General features: G+C 47.2%; 1 long non-coding RNA gene across 6 annotated transcripts; it reads right to left on the reverse strand.

The window, feature by feature from the left end:
• Positions 1 to 8016: 8016 nt before the first annotated feature.
• Positions 8017 to 13087, reverse strand: LOC123128902 (uncharacterized). 6 transcript variants are annotated; one of them, XR_006463496.1, is made up of 8 exons: positions 12067 to 13087; positions 11853 to 11971; positions 11204 to 11422; positions 10425 to 10586; positions 10083 to 10142; positions 9942 to 9976; positions 8885 to 9399; positions 8017 to 8502 (listed from the first exon to the last, which is right to left on the reverse strand). It is a non-coding gene; the product is annotated as an uncharacterized lncRNA (long non-coding RNA). The 6 variants fall into 6 exon arrangements; XR_006463495.1 differs by having other exon boundaries at positions 8052 to 8502; positions 8885 to 8930; positions 9323 to 9399; positions 9942 to 10142; positions 12067 to 13083; XR_006463494.1 differs by having other exon boundaries at positions 9942 to 10142; positions 12067 to 13086.
• Positions 13088 to 14656: the final 1569 nt, after the last annotated feature.

A 14656-nucleotide genomic window follows, 5' to 3' on the forward strand; every position in this document is an offset into this window, starting at 1 on the left:
AGCTCCCTGCAGAAGGGAACTGACAAAGTAAACTGGGCGCTGCACCATTCTTTTCTGCATCTTCTCACGCCTCTGCGCAGATCCATCTTTGTCGGGACCAGAGCTTGCCGGTGAAGTTCCTTGCTTGTCGCTGGATGCATCTGCCATGGTTGCTGGCTCATCATCCGCCTCCCTCTCCGCTACTAACGCAGCACTAACCACTTGATTGGTTGCCGCTATATATACAGCAGCAACTTCTCTTGTGGTTTAGGTGCGACAAGTGTTGGAGTGGAGGACAGGTATCTCTTCAAGTCCTGCAGCGCAGCCTCCGCCTCCGGAGTCCATTTCATTGGACCTGCCTTTTTCAATATTTTGAAAAATGGCAGGGCTCGCTCAGCAGACCTAGAGATAAACCTGCTGAGAGCAGCTACGCAACCGGCAAGTCTTCGTACATCCTTGACACGCTTTGGTGCTTCAATCTGCTCAATGGCCTTGATCTTGTCGGGATTGGCTTCAATTCCCCGCCGAGACACGAAGAACCCGAGAAGCTTGCCGGAAGGGACTCCAAACACACACTTCTCGGGGTTAAGCTTGAGATTGATCCTGCGCAGATTTGCAAAGGTTTCGTCTAAATCTTGAATCAGAGTTGCTTTGTCCTTGCTCTTGACCACTATGTCATCCATGTATGCTTCCACATTTCTGTGCATTTGTGGCTCAAAAGCGTCATGGACTACCCTTGCGAACATTGAACCAACATTCTTTAAACCGAAAGGCATCCGTATGAAACAGTATGTGCCACATGGGGTGATGAATGCGGTCTTCTCCTCATCCTCTTCTGCCATGAAGATTTGATGGTATCCTGAGTATGCATCAAGAAATGAAAGCAAGTCACATCCGGCCGTGGAGTCAACAATCTGGTCGATGCGCGGCAAGGGAAATGGGTCTTTGGGGCAAGCTTTATTAACATCGGTAAAATCGATACAAAGCCTCCATTTCCCGTTTGCCTTGCGCACGACTACAGGATTGGCCAACCACGTAGGATGGAGCACTCCTCTGACAAGGCCTGCTGCTTCCAATTTCTTGATTTCTTCTGCAATGAATTCTTGGCACTCCACTGCCTGTTTCCTGACTCTCTGCTTGACGGGCCGCGCATGAGGACAGACGGCAAGATGGTGCTCGATTACTTTCCTGGGAACACCGGGGATGTCAGACGGCTGCCACGCAAACACGTCGACGTTCGCCCGCAGGAAAGCAACGAGCGCGCTTTCCTATTTAGGGTCAAGAGTGGCACTGATGGTGAAGGTACCACCAGTGCCGTCCTCCTTGGCGGACACCTTCTTGGTCTCTGGTGGAGCTGCCATTGTCTTCTTACACTTGCCGGTGGAGCTCGATGGTGCGTCCTCGACGGTAGCGCAGCACTCCGAAGAGGTGCGCTTGCCGGAGTGGGCATCCGAGCTCTTGCCGGACTTGGTCTTCTTCTTCGCCTCGGGAGCTTCAACGGCAAGTGACTTGCGATCTGTTGCTGCTGCTGCTTCCCGGTAGATCTTGTCGGTGCAGATAAGAGCATCCTTCTTGTCGCCAGGGACAGAGATGACACTTATCGGGCCTGGCATCTTCAGTACGTTGTATGCATACTGAGAGGCTGCCATGAATTTGGCAAGCGCTGGACGGCCGAGTATCCCATTGTAAGGTAATGGAAAATCAGCAACGTCAAAAGTGACCCTCTCAGTCCTGAAGTTCAACTCGCTGCCAAATGTCACCGGCAATGTGATCTTTCCCTTCGGCCTGCTCCTTCCTGGATTGATTCCTTGGAATGTGCCGGTCTCTTCGAGCTCGCTATCAGGGATCTGGAGTTTCTGGAGTACCGCGGAGGAGATCAAGTTTAAGCCGGCCCCGCCGTCAACTAGCATCTTAGTGACCTTGAGGTTGCGGATAGTTGGTGAAACCAACATTGGCAAGCACCCGACCGCAGTTATGCGATCAGGGTGGTCCTCAATATCAAAGATGATAGGCGTGCTGGACCATTTCAGAGACTTGCGTGACTCGATGGGTGGTTCTGCCGCATTGACTTCCCGCACCCACTGCTTGAGCTGGCGGTGTGAAGTATGCAGAGAAGCACTGCCGTCAACACACAGGACCTCTGTGGCTTTCTGGAACTCCTGCTCATCGGTCTCGTCATCATCCATATCTTCATCATCGTCATCATCTTCATCCTTGTCGCGGCCGCGGGGGGTCTGTCTCCTTGCCGCTGCTTGGCCTTGCCGCGGCGTCCTCCTCGGCCGGGACGTTTCTTGTTGGCTCCTCCAGCACCTTCCTGGGCTTTCTCCTTGTCGCGGCGCTCGTATTCAGCCTTTTACTGCTCGACAAGCTGCTCGACCTTCTTGCAGCTCTGGAGGTCATGGCCCTTGGTGCGGTGGATCTTGCAGTACTGCTTGTTGGTGCCGTCCTGCTTGTCGGCGACCGCCACAGCCTGGTAGTTAGTGCCCACGACAATCTCCTTGCCGGAGCTACCAGCTTTGGCTTTCTTGCCAGACTGCTCAACGACTAGCACCTCTTTGCCTTTCTTTTTCCTGTTGTTCCGCCGCCGGTTTTTCTTTGCCGGGGTAGTCTCCTCACTATCAGATCCTCCTGCTCCTGTATTCTCTCCGGGGTGTTTCCTCCCTTCCTCAACACGTGCACACTTGTCGGCCAAGGCATATAGCTCACTGACGTCTCTGATCTTGCACATCGCCATCTCCTCCCGCATCCTGCGGTTCCGCATGTTCTGATGGAACGCGCTGATCACCGCGGCAGGGTGGACATCTGGGATGTTGTGCTGTACGCGGCTGAATCTCTGAATGTACTTGTGCAGGGGCTCTCCTTCCTTCTGGGCGAGCAGGTGAAGGTCACTCTCTTGGCCATGAGGCTTGTGGCCGCCTGTAAAGGCGCCGACAAACTGATGGCATAGATCTGCCCAGGAGGATATGGAGTTATCCGGCAAGTGCATGAGCCAGGATCTGACATTGGGCTTGAGCACCAGCGGGAAGTAGTTGGCAAGGATCTTGTCATCCCGTCCCCCGGCAGCTTGCAACGCGATGGTGTAGATGCTGAGGAACTCCGACGGATGCGACTTGCCGTCATACTTCTCTGGTACATCTGGCTTGAAATTCTTCGTGCTGGGCCACTGGACTTGCCGCAGCTCATGAGTGAACGCAGGGCAACCTACCGCGTACGGCAAGTCGCCTGGTTCCCCTGGCGCATGCATGTCGACAGAGGGCCCAGCGTGCTGGTCTGATTGACGCCGCGCTTCTCTCCGGCGCTCGATGCGAGTACGAGTGTCTTCTTGCTGTCGTTCGTGAAGAACTTGGCGTTGATCGCGACGAGCTCGTGGATCCGATGATGCGGTGGAGTCGCTGTCGAGGTGGATCCGACGAGTCGGCGATCTTGGCCTTCGGGGTGGAGAGTGCATGGCGGTTGCACCCCCACCGGTTTCGTCGCCACCGGCTCGCGCCTGGCGGTCCTGCCGCGGCAGCGATGTACTCGGCTGCCGTGGAGTGTCCCGTTGGCGAAGCCGATGTGACTCTGAATGGTGGCCCTCCATCCGTCGATCTTGTCTTCCGTTGGAGGGTAATCCAGGAGCAGTTGAGCTCGCGCCAAAGCTTCTGCTGGAGTGGTGAGCGGCAGTGGCTAACGGTGCGAGGAGCGGGATGTGCTCGGACTTCTAACTATGTTAGAAGGAGCAGCATCCCGTCCAGGCGACCGTGTCTCGCTCGTGCCAGCACGCAGGCGCGCATGCTGGCCCTGAGCACCCCGAGATCCACCAGCTCGATCTTGGTCCAACGAACGCATGGCAATGTGAATACCATGACGTTGTCGGTCCTGCGCCTCCTGAGATGGGCGCGGTACATGTACGAACGCCGAGGTCTGCGCGGCCTTGTCCTTGGACCTGGCAGCACTGTGAGCTCCCTCGTCGATGTCCGTTCTTCCGCCGGCGTCTGCCCCACCACTCATTTGCTCCGACGGTGGTGGGATCGACGCGGACGGAACAGCTGCCGCCGAAGTCTTCTTCTTCGGTGGCATGTCGATGAAGAAAATGAAGATCTAGCCCGTGTGAACGCCGGATCAGGTTCACACAATCTCGACGCCCCCTACCTGGCGCGCCAAAGATGTCGGGGAAACTGATCCACGAACACCTATGGGACCGGCGGACCGAGTCCCTTTCGGTTCGGCGGGGGCGGAGATCGCACGAAGAGCAGATCGAGGCGAAGCACACGAGCAGTTTACCCAGCTTCGGAGCTCTCCGGAGAGATAACACTCCTACTGCTGCTTGTCTGATTGTATTGAGTTCTTGCTCGGGTGCGTTGAGTGCTACAGTACACACGAGACCGAGCGTGAGTGTTTTCTGGTTTCGAATCCGAACCCCCTTCCCCTACGTTGCGCATGGGCCTCCTTTTATATGCTCAAAGGGGTCACCGACAGGTGGCAACGCAGACAAGGGCAAAAATGGAAAAGGAGTTGCGGTTGGTACAACTACCTGTACAGTGTATCCTACCTAACCCTGATGGCAGGGGACAAAGGCATTAAATGCCCGTCTGCGTCGCCCAAATAGTGCAGAAAAGGACCGTCAGGGACGGCACCGTTCGCCACGATGACAATCTTGTCAGCGCCGCTTGCCACCTCGCACCGCTGGCTGCACAGACTCTTGCCACGCGCGCCTGGAAAGGCCCCAGGGCGACACGTTGGTGGATGTGCTGGAGCGCGGGTACAGAGTGGTAGCTTGTCGCGGCAAGCGCCTTGCCGCGGTCGTTGTCTTGCCGCGCCCGGAAGCTTGTCGCTCACCGGGCCTAGCCGGGACGCGTGGCGCGTCGCGGCAAGTTCCTTGCGATGCCTTGGTTGGCCTTCCCGGCAAGCTCCTCTTGCCGGGGCTTTGTCTCCTTGGCTTAAATACTTTGTTCTTGAATGGCTCCAAAGGGACCACGGAGGACCTTGGCGGTCACCCAGCAAGCCTTGCCGCGGGGCGCTGCGACTGCCCGTGCACAAGTTCGGGATACTAGGGTACCCCTACTCTAGTACACCGACAGTTTTAAACCTCAATAATTGTTATTTAGTGCCATCTTTGAGCATGAACATTGTACCTGGATCTCATTTAATATGAGATGGCTACTCATTTAAATCCGAAAATAATGGTTGTTCTATTTATATGAGAGATATGTTTTATGGTCATGCCCCACTAGTCAACGGTTTATTCTTAATGAATCTCGAACGTGATGTTACACACATTCATAGTGTGAATACCAAAAGATGCAAGGTTGATAACGATAGTCCCACATACTTGTGGCACTGCCGCCTTGGTCACATTGGTGTCAAACGCATGAAGAAGCTCCATGCTGATGGACTTTTGGAGTCTCTTGATTACGAATCATTTGACACATGCGAACCATGACTCATGGGCAAAATGACCAAGACTCCGTTCTCCGGAACAATGGAGCGAGCAACCAACTTATTGGAAATCATACATACTGATGTGTGCGGTCCAATGAGCGTTGAGGCTCGCGGAGGCTATCGTTATGTTCTCACTCTCACTTATGACTTAATTAGATATGGGTATGTCTACTTGATGAAACACAAGTCTGAGACCTTTGAAAAGTTCAAGGAATTTTAGAATGAGGTAGAGAATCAACGTGACCGAAAAATAAAGTTCTTACGATCAGATCTGGGGGAGAATATTTAAGTCACGAATTTGGTACGCACTTAAGGAAATGTGGAATCATTTCACAACTCACGCCGCCTGGAACACCTCAGGGTAACAGTGTGTTTGAACGTCGTAATCGCACTCTATTGGATATGGTGCAATCTATGATGTCACTCACCGATTTACCGCTATCATTTTGGGGGTACGCTCTAGAGACAGCTACATTCACTTTAAATAGGGCACCGTCTAAATCCGTTGAGACGACAACGTATGAATTATGGTTTGGGAAGAAACCTAAGCTGTCATTTCTAAAATTTTGGGGATGCGATGCTTATGTCAAGAAACTTCAACCTGAAAAGCTCGAACCCAAGTCGGAAAAATGCGTCTTCATAGGATACCCTAAGAAAACCATTGGGTATACCTTCTACCTTAGATCCGAAGGCAAGATCTTCGTTGCCAAGAACGGGTCCTTTCTGGAGAAAGAGTTTCTCTCAAAAGAAATAAGTGGGAGGAAAGTAGAACCCGATGAAGTACTACCTCTTGAACCGGAAAGTAGCACAGCTCAGAAAGATGTTCCTATGGTGCCTGCACCGACTAGAGAGGAAGCTGATCAAGGTACTTTGGATCAAGTTGCTACTGAACTTCGAAGGTCCACAAGGACATGTTCCACACCAGAATGGTATGGCAACCCTGTCCTGGAAATCATGTTGTTAGACAACGGTGAACCTTCGAACTATGAAGAAGCGATGGCGGGCCCAGATTCCAACAAATGGCTTGAAGCCATGCAATCCAAGATAGGATCCATGTATGAAAACAAAGTATGGACTTTGACAGACTTGCCCGAGGATCGACGAGCGATAGAAAATAAATGGATCTTTAAGAAGAAGACGGACGCGGATGGTAATGTTACCATCTATAAGGGTCGACTTGTCGCTAAGGGTTATTGACAAGTTCAAGGGGTTGACTACGATCAGACTTTCTCTCCAGTGGCGAAGCTGAAGTCCGTCCGAATCATGTTAGCAATTGCTGCATACTATGATTATGAGATACTAGCATCACAACAGAGCCAATCATGTTGTTGTACATGTAGACCCGTGGTACCCATCTGAAATCTTGTTGTGCCCTGTAGTTTCCCACGCTTTGTATTCTTTCACTGCTGCTTTGTCTTGAACTGATATGATTTGATCCGTGTCTCTATTTTAATTTGGCAAGACAATGCAGTGACCATAGGACATAGATATATGTTTGTTTGATGCTTTTATTATGTACTAGTACTTGGCAATAGAAGACTTGGTAGTTTAATCCTGTCCACCTTACTAATGAACTGGTTCACCGAAATGAGTTTCATATACTAGTACATGCTAAACTTGTTATGTGTCTGCTTGTTTCTTCTTTTAGAATGCTGACAGAATATTAGGGAAGAGTGCCTTATTAAGCAATGGTAAAGGAAGTAATGCAGATAAGGTTTAGGATAGTGACACATCCTTGTTGGTCTCCAACAAAACTGATAAAACAACTAAGGAAGACTATCTTGAAGACAGCGAGACAACCCCAAAGTCCTGTCTTGGTTTAGTGTTCGAGTTACTGACCACTACCGCATGCACAAGCTATTCAAACTCACTGTCCAAATCAGTTTGGTTTCTTGAGTCTCAACTACAAGCTCAAAGACATCGATCAGTTGTGCTGCGACAAGAAGCGGAAGGACTGCGGAAGTCCCTGGAGCATTCAGATGCATACTTTCTGGTGCAACAACAAGCGTTTGAGGATTTTAGCGCCAAACAGGACAAAGCTAATCAGCTTGCTAAGCTTATTGCCAGCATGATGAATACCCAGGATAACGTTTCTTGAGCTCTTCTAAAGTTGTTTCAGTTATGCTCTTGTTTTGCTGCCGCGTTTATTTGCACTGGTGGCCAATTTTGACGGCCAGTGTATGTAATATGCTGCTTTGTTCCCTATACTAGTTGACCCGTTGCGCCAAATGGCGCAGAGACCCGCTAAAGTCATGTTGTCGATGAAAATAGTTACATTTAGCAAGGACATATTCGATATTGGTAGTAAAAAGCCCATGTGTTAAATCATGTGATATCAAAAATGTGTTTATAAAGCTGAGAAATATCAGTTTAAAAAAATCATATTTGTATACTATGTATAGAGCAGTTAAGGAAGCATTTTTTTAGATAAAAATATGATTATCACACTGAGAAATCTGAGGTTAAAAAAACCATACTTATGTAAGATGTATAGACCAGTTAAGGATGTATTTTTTAGCAGTTAAGGATGGGTTTCTGATGATTTAGGTCTTGGAAGACCTGAGATGAAAAGCATAGTAAATTAGAAAATTTGAAACACTGCTAATCACGTGCGTGTTTACCAATAAGGGCTTTATTTTACAATTCAAAAGTGAAAATGTAAATACATATGGTTAATGTGGATGCAACAAAATAGTTTTTCTAAGAACAAAAGACTTGGACATTGAGAAACTTAGTGAGGTTCAGCAACACAATACAAAGGCATGCAACACTCACAGTCAATTTGAATCCAGAACAGTGCATTGTACAAAAGGTATAACGATCTCCAGGATCTGCAAAACCTGATCGTCCAGACCACTTCATCTGAGTTGAAACACTATCAATCAAGCTTCATAAGATCTGTTCAATAACTCATGAAAAAGAGAAGACGATGAAACATGTGTTCTGTAAACACATGTCTTTCAAAATAGTTCCCTGAAAACCTTGTTTCACATCACTCTGGTGATGGCGACCAGACTAAGCTTACACTCCCATGGTTGCATACATCAACCATGCCATCCTCGAGTCGGATCTATTCATTCTTAATGCCATTTACAATCACATCTACATACAGGAAAACATGAGTATAATCAGAAAATGAAGAGACTGGCAAAGGGTCACCGAAACAGAGAAGAGACATGCCTAAAGCATATTCATGATAATGTAAAAACAAATCAGTTAGTAAGCCTGACAAAACAAGTGGTAGTCTATAACACCATTACATAGGCAAAGGGACATTAGTTTGCCAGCATTGTTCAGGGATGCAGGGATAAGTGGAACATGACAATAATATACGTACATTCATAGCCAAAGGTAGACCACCCAAATAACAGGAACATGACAAAGATAAGATGATCAGTAAATGAACTAACACAACAGCCCACATAGAAAGATAAACATATTTGTAGCTAGAAACAATGGCATGCTGGGGAAAAGAAGAGCAAACCTTGAGCAGCAGCAAAGAAATGCAGGAACACAGCAAATCGTCCAACCTGCCAAACAAATTTAGGCAGAAGTGTTAGAACAGAAGAATAACAATGCACACTAGATCGGATCCTTTCATCAATCCATTACAATGTGCAGAAAACATGAATCATATAAAAGGATGCAATTAACAGGCCCTGCTGTGGTCCAACGGAAAGTCCATGCAAAAGATCTTTAGTTATAGGACAGCAGAGCAGCCGCATTTCTAATCCAGCTTGCACAGAAACATGGCTCTTTAGTACCATTCTTTTTTACTACATCAACCTGCCTATTTGTACAGAAACATGGCTATTCAGTACCGTCCTTTTTAACTACATCAAACTGCTTATTTTCTTTCTTACCGGCACATTGGTCTGCTCATCTGAGAAGCAAACAAAGAAGCAAAGTAACAGTGCATTACCAGAGCTAAGAAGCGGAAACAAGCCAGGAAAGCAGGCTATCCAGAGGAACACCAAAATCGAGCAGCAGGAAAATGAACTGAGGAAAAAATGGACGGGTCATCGCACAGACATTTTATCAAACATGTTCCATGCAAATGAACGGAGTGCAGACTAACGCGAACAATGTGAGGGCGGACACAGGACACAGGACAGCACAAGAAGAAATTAACCTGCGCATGCAACAAGCAAGAGCAAGAACACACAAGTAGGGCGCAGGGAGAGGAGAAAGGACAGGCAAGCAGTAAGAAAATATCAATGTAAATAAATACAAACATGTAGTAAGATGCATTGCAATAGTCGTATTACTTGAATTTCTTACCCGACCAGCAAAATCAGATCAATCATGCATAGCACACAAAAGAGACAAAACTTTAACCATAGTTGGTGCTTAACCAGAGTGATTTTACCTTACAAAGTAAGGACTTGATTTCAGCTAGAAATGTTTAGAATATAAATTTAAATAGATGTACTATTACTACCCATCATTATCACCACTGATAGTTGCAAACTACATGTATACTATTTCAAATATAGAATAACTAACATGAACCAATCTCCGGGACAGAAGCCATTACTCACATTTGTTCGTTCTTGTCAGCAATATTGTCAGATTTCTGTTGATTGTTTTACCAAAGATTCATATCAAATTTGACCAAAACAAATTTGAAACTTCATAGAGAGAGATCATAGGGGAGGGAAGAATGACTGGGAGCAGGTCACCTAGGCAAGAAAGATCACGATCGCCAAATTCGTGGATGCTAAACAATTTAGAAATGGTGCCTGAAATGGAAAAGATACAAAATTTGAGAATCATTATGAGAACACAAAATTAGCTACATTAGTGGTCTAGATAGGCATGGAACAATGCGTGACATTTCATCTATTGAACTAAAATGGCAGGCAAAGGAATAAGCATAATGTTGGTTCCTATCTCTACCTGATCAGAACATATTTCTAGTGACCTCGTTGAACTACTACTTGAGTAATTTATAATCTAATAGCCATGTGTGGTGTAATCCACCAACCTACAAAATCATTGGTTATGGAATGTTCTGAACTCACCTCAGCTTTCCAAGAGGTGACTGATCATGAGTCATAAGAGATAATCTATTTTGAATGTGCCTATGTCAAGTGTTCGAGGGGCCAATAGATGCTTCCATTTAAGTACATGTACAATTAACTTCAAATTATATGAAGTTGCACTCTCACATCTTTGAAAGCATTCTGGAAAATTAAGAGTACATAACATTATAAGATTGCATTAAAAATTTAATAACCGCAACTATAAACAAATTTTAGAAAGACTCCAAGTCCATTTTTTCTTTTTCAGTTAGCCAGATGATTTAGTAACCGCAACTATAAAAATTTAATAAGCGCAACTACCAAATAGATGGCTTGGATCTCTTCTTTCTTTTTCAATTAGCCAGATGATTTTCTGAAACTGGTTAATTTGGATCATACTATTTGCATGATAGTGGAATGCTTATCATGTAACAGAGATACTGTTCTTTTGATAAGCTCTTATTTTTCTACCCATTTATAATAGGGACATGGTACTACTTAGTTGCGCCTTTGTTTGCCGCTGATACTACGAACTATAGTTTATGTGGGTGTACTTTATGCGTATATACACGATGTATATAGCATGAACCTGGCAAAAAAATACAAGGGATTACCTAAATAGTGGCGGTACACCTATTTATCTAACTGAAATTAAGTCTACCATTTCCTGCTCCTCCAGAATCATATGTATGAGAAAACATTGATACCCACTACTTTATACTAATAAAGTGCATGCTCCGGGATAAGGTCGCACACCATGCCATGCCGACAGCTCTTACCTCTTCTCGAATCAGCATCTTGATTTTGGGATGCAACATATAACCAGGTTTTTATCTTACAACAGAAGGGAATCCTCGCAATCTGCTAGATACAGCAAGGTACTTTGTATGACGTGCCTGAGCCATCAATTTGATAGTACTTTTCTTCCTGAAACCAACATAGACAACACCAACTGATTTTCCAGCATGCAGTAGCTTCCCCTCAACTTCTACTTCTCCCTAGAAAAATAATAGAATTAGTTTACAGCATGTCAAATAACTATTAAAATAACATAAGAGTGAAATGACAAAGGTAAGTTCAAAATTAATCAAGCCTTATGATAATATTCTAGCAAGAAACTGGCCAAAGCTGACCTTTGGGGGGCAAAAATTAACCAAACAACCTGAAAAGCTCGTTTGGGTTCTTCAGAGTAATATATAGACAACATGACAATAACTCTGATCCTAAACTAATTCTAGGAACCTCTTAGAGCAATATCTGGACAACATGACAATAATTCTGATCCTAAATAGTCCCTGAAACATTTTGTACCCAACAAGCTCCAATTTGTACTTAGCGCATCAAAGGAAACAATAAAAGAATAACACCTAGTCGTGTAAATGCAGGGGCACTGAATTCAACCATATTTTCTACTTAGTACACGCTTACATTCCTATAATATTAAAATTACTGGAAGGCAAGAAGTAGTGGTCTCATGCATGCTCTCCAACTGCGCGATTACGGAGGTGCCATGTCGGAATCCTCCATCTCCATGTCATCCTTCTCATCTGCATCACACAATACACGCACGCAAAACAACTCAGAATTGCATCACACCAATCCAGAGCTAGAACCCCCACTAAAACGAACAGGGAGGGCATACACCATTGAATAGGCTCTTCATGGTCTCGGAGCATCCGCCAACACCTATTGTTGCCATCCACTGTCGTCTGCCTCATTGTGGCCCTCTACACCTTTCGCCCAGTCCCACAGCCGTTGCAGCAGCACTCCGCCTCCGTCCTCCTATGCTCCACCATGAGCACCTCCTCCTCCGGTCCTCGCCCCAGCCTCTTCCTTCTTGGCCGGCAGCCGCTGCTCACTCTCGCCCCCTCTCCATGACTCCTTCAGCTGCTACCGCATCTGATCCTCGCCATCGCCTGCTTGATACCCTGCATCACCCAAAACATGGCAAGAAAAGGGCCAAGCTGGCTGTAAGAAGAAGGAGCTCACGGGCAAGATGCAACCAGAAGTGAACAGGGATTCCGGCGGCTTATCTTATCTCCTCCCGTGCTGCTCCTCGATGGTTCGCCTCCTCCCATGACAACGCCCGACGGAATTGGCCGGTCAGCATCGGTGGCAGAGTCAAGCCGTCTTCCTCGCTGGCTCTGTCTTCCCCATCTTTCTCGGTGTTGACCACTCAGGTAACTCTAGAGAAGAGGAGACAGGGAATTGAAGGGGAGAAGGAGGGCCACGGTGGTGGTCGAGAGCAGGAGAGGAGGAGAGACGTGAATGTCTCGCACCGGCCGGAGACCCTCTCCCGCCCGCCGTCGCACCTCCCTCTCCTCTTTCCTCTCGCTTTCTCCCTCCTCTCTTTCTTTCTCTCTCCTGTAGGGACCGGTCCATGGCGAATCGAGCATCCCCGCCATCGCCTTTTGCCGGAGATGCCCGCCGCCGCCGCTGCCAAAGATGCCCGCCACCAGGCCCGCCGCCGCCCCTGCCAAAGATGCCCGCCACCAGGCCCGCACGCCTCCGATTCGGCCGGATCCCCTACTCTTCCACCCCAGCAAGAAGACCCGGCGGCGGCTGATGAGGGAGGAAGGAGTGGTGATGCACTGCGCTGTGGGGGTCGAGGGGAAAGAGAGCTAGGTTTCGCTGTGGGGGCCGAAGCGTGCCAGCAAATGAGCGAGGCGCACGAGGCGAGTGGCGAAAGAGTAGTTTCACCCAGTAAAGTTTCACCTAGCCAATTGAAAGGGACCCCGAGCCCACCAGTCATGGACCTCAAAAATCAATCACGAGGTGAAATCAGCGGCAAGAATCCGACGGACCTGGCTGCTCGGTTGACCAGATTCAACGCGATTGAACGGCCAGGAACATGCTGATTCGGGGGAGCACCAAGGAGGAGGGTCGTCTAGGCTTCTTTTATGTTTAAATGGCAAATGGACGTCAAAACGGCATTCCTTAACGGCTATCTTAAGGAAGAATTGTATATGATGCATCCGGAAGGTTTTGTCGATCCTAAGAATGCTAACAAGGTATGCAAGCTCCAGCGCTCCATCTATGGGCTGGTGCAAGCATCTCGGAGTTGGAACATTCGCTTTGATGAAATGATCAAAGCGTTTGGGTTTATGCAGACTTATGGAGAAGCCTGCGTTTACAAGAAAGTGAGTGGTAGCTCTGTAGCATTTCTCATATTATATGTAGATGGCATACTTTTGATGGGAAATGATATAGAACTTTTGGACAGCATTAGGCCTACTTGAATAAGTGTTTTTCAATGAAGGACCTTGGAGAAGCTGCTTACATATTAGGCATCAAGATCTATAGAGATAGATCGAGACGCCTCATAGGTCTTTCACAAATCACATGCCTTGATAAGATATTGAAGGAGTTCAATATGGATCAGTCCAAGAAGGAGTTCTTTCCTGTGTTGCAAGGTGTGAAATTGAGCTTGGCTCAATGCCCGACCACGGCAGAAGATAGAGAAAAAGATGAGTGTCATCCCCTATGCCTCGACTATAGGGTCTATTATGTATGCCATGCTGTGTACCAGACCTGATGTAAACCTTGCCATAAGTTTGGTAGGAAGGTACCAAAGTAATCCTGGCATGGAACACTGGACAACGGTCAAGAATATCCTAAAGTACCTGAAAAGGACTAAGGATATGTTTCTCATTTATGGAGATGACAAAGAGCTCGTCGTAAAGGGTTACGTCGACGCTAGCTTCGACACAGATCTGGATGACTCTAAGTCACAAACCGGATACGTGTATATTTTGAATGGTGGGGCAGTAAGCTAGTGCAGTTGCAAGCAAAGCGTCGTGGCGGGATCTACATGTGAAGCGGAGTACATCGCAGCCTCGAAGGCAGCACATGAAGCAATCTGGATGAAGGAGTTCATTACCAACCTAGGAGTTATTCCCAATGCATCGGGGCCGATGACTCTCTTCCGTGACAACACTGGAGCCATTGCCCTTGACAACGAGCCCAGGTTTCACAAGAAGACCAGGCACATCAAGCGTCGCTTCAACTCCATTCGTGAAAATGTTCAAGATGGAGACATAAATATTTGCAAAGTGCATACGGATCTGAATGTCGTAGACCCGTTGACTAAAGCTCTTCCGCGAGCAAAACATGATCAACACCAGAACTCTATGTGTGTTCGATTCATCACAATGTAACTAGATTATTGACTCTAGTGCAAGTGGGATACTGTTGGAAATATGCCCTAGAGGCAATAATAAAATGGTTATTAT

This window comes from Triticum aestivum, chromosome 1B, assembly GCF_018294505.1.
Source record: "Triticum aestivum cultivar Chinese Spring chromosome 1B, IWGSC CS RefSeq v2.1, whole genome shotgun sequence".
In the NCBI taxonomy this organism is placed as follows: Eukaryota; Viridiplantae; Streptophyta; class Magnoliopsida; order Poales; family Poaceae; genus Triticum; species Triticum aestivum.